Genomic DNA, 2,770 nt, shown 5'->3' on the forward strand with positions numbered 1-2,770 from the left:
ACAATGGTCTGTCCTGGAGCCTCTGGCAGAAGGTGCCTGGTGAGACTCGGGGCCGACCACTGGGATTCTGGAGCCGAAGCTACAGAGGATCTGAAGCCAACTACACTCCCACAGAGAAGGAAATCCTGGCAGCTTATGAAGGAGTCCAGGCTGCCTCAGAAGTAATCGGCACAGAGGCACAACTCCTCCTGGCACCCCGACTACCGGTGCTGGGGTGGATGTTCAAAGGAAAGGTTCCCTCCACGCATCACGCCACCGACGCTACTTGGAGCAAATGGATTGCCCTCATCACGCAGCGCGCCCGAATTGGAAACCCAAGTCGCCCTGGGATCTTGGAAATAATTACGAACTGGCCGGAAGGTGAGACTTTTGGGTTATCGTCTGAAGAAGAAGAGGAGCAGGTGACACGTGCCGAAGAAGCCCCACCATATAACGAGCTACCAGAGAGTGAAAGACAATACGCCCTCTTCACTGATGGTTCCTGCTGAATTGTAGGCACTAGCCGGAAATGGAAAGCCACTGCATGGAGCCCCACATGACAAGTTGCACAGGCTACTGAAGGAGAAGGTGGATCGAGCCAATTTGCTGAGCTCAAAGCTGTCCAATTAGCTCTGGACATAGCTGAAAGAGAGAAGTGGCCAGAGCTCTACCTCAACACTGATTCATGGATGGTAGCCAATGCTCTGTGGGGTTGGCTGGAAAGGTGGAATAAGGCAAACTGGCAACACAGAGGAAAACCAATCTGGGCTGCTGAAGAGTGGAAAGACATTGCCACTCGGGTAGAGAAGCTATCCGTGAAGGTCCGTCATGTAGATGCTCACGTCCCCAAGAGCCGGGCTAATGAAGAACATCGTAACAACAAACAGGTAGATCAGGCTGCGAAAATAGAGGTGTCCCAGATAGACTTGGATTGGCAACATAAAGGAGAACTGTTCCTAGCTCGATGGGCCCATGATGCCTCAGGTCATCAGGGCAGAGATGCCACCTATAAGTGGGCACGAGACCGAGGGGTGGATCTAACCATGGACAGTATCTCCCAGGTTATCCATGACTGTGAGACATGCGCTGCGATCAAGCAGGCCAAGCGGGTGAAGCCCCTGTGGTATGGTGGGCGATGGTCCAAATACAAGCATGGGGAGGCCTGGCAGATTGATTACATCACACTGCCTCAAACCCGCCAAGGCAAGCGCTATGTGCTCACGATGGTAGAAGCCACCACAGGATGGCTGGAGACCTATCCTGTGCCTCATGCTACTGCCCAGAACACCACCCTGGGCCTGGAAAAGCAAGTGCTTTGGAGGCATGGCACCCCTGAGAGAATCGAGTCTGACAATGGGACTCATTTCAAGAACGGCCTTATAAACACCTGGGCTAGAGAACATGGCATTGAGTGGGTGTACCACATCCCTTACTATGCACCAGCAGCTGGGAAGGTTGAGTGGTGTAATGGACTGCTTAAAACCACCTTGAAGGCACTGGGTGGGGGGACTTTCAAAAACTGGGAGGTGCATTTAGCAAGAGCCACCTGGTTAGTTAACACCCGAGGCTCCACCAGCCGAGCAGGCCCTGCCCAATCCGAACCCCTACAAACAACAGATGGAGATAAGGTTCCAGTGGTGCACATGAGAGGTATGCTTGGAAAAACTGTTTGGGTAAAGTCTGCCTTGAGCAAAGACAAACCCATCCGTGGGGTCGTTTTTGCTCAGGGACCAGGTTGCACCTGGTGGGTGATGCAAAAGGATGGAGAGACCCGATGCTTACCTCAAGGGGACCTTGTTTTAGGGTGAACTACCCATGGCTCTGTACTTGTATCAGTATCAGCATGTATATTTGTATATAATCTGGGTGATGCATAGATTTATATGGTTAAAAAAAGTTAAGTTTCATGTAACATGTTAGTATGGGAAAAAATTCGGGGTGGATAATGTTGGGGTTTCAGTTTAGTCTTAGTTTTTTTCCTGTTAAAGGAATTTTCTCCCATATGCATGTTGCTAGGGGACAAATAGCTGTACTTAAGAAAGACAAAAAGGGGGGTGGGGCGGGCCTGGCTACTCCTTTGTCTACACCTGGGTGTGGGGTCAGTTTGCTCTGAGCGTCCGGAGAGAGAAGCTGCAGAGAAAGGAGCTGCTGCTTCTTTCTTTTTGGCCGTTCTTTCTTCCTGCTGGAAACAACGCCGGGACCCCAAAAGCCGCTTTCCCTGCCCTGCTGGAGACCGGGCTGTGGCTGCCCTGCCCCGCTGCTGCTTTGAGCTTTCGCTACGCTGTAGCCCTGCTCACCCTGCCTGCCTGGGCCTCCGTGGGGTTCTCCCATCTGGATACATCTCGCCTGCCACCCAGGATTTGTGTTCGTCCCTGCCGCTCCAGCCTGCCGTTCTAGCCTGCCGTTCCAGCCTGCCGTTCCAGCCTGCTGTTCCTGAGAGTCCGGGATCGGCTGCCCAGTGGTTTGTGAAGCCTTTGTCCCATCCCTTCCCGGGATCCCGGGGCACCAGAGCCGCGGGTTTCCCGAGCTCGCTCCGGAGCGCCCCCTGCAGCCGCGGGGGAACCATCGCACCTGCCCTGCTCACCGGGAGCCGCCAGCGCCCCTGCCGGCTGCAAGCGGAACTGCACCCGAGGGGAAATAGCCTGACAGCCGAGAAGGCTGGGACTGGGTTTGTGTGTGCTGTTACTGCCATAGTTATTGCTGTTTTGTTTGACTGGTTATATACATATATATATATATATATATATAGTAAAGAACTGTTATTCCTATTTCCCACATCTTCGCCTAAAGG

The sequence above is a fragment of the Corvus kubaryi genome, unplaced genomic scaffold (assembly GCF_017639235.1).
Source record: "Corvus kubaryi isolate FWS band 111438036 unplaced genomic scaffold, C.kubaryi_AGA036_p1.0 37334, whole genome shotgun sequence".
Taxonomy (NCBI): domain Eukaryota; kingdom Metazoa; phylum Chordata; class Aves; order Passeriformes; family Corvidae; genus Corvus; species Corvus kubaryi.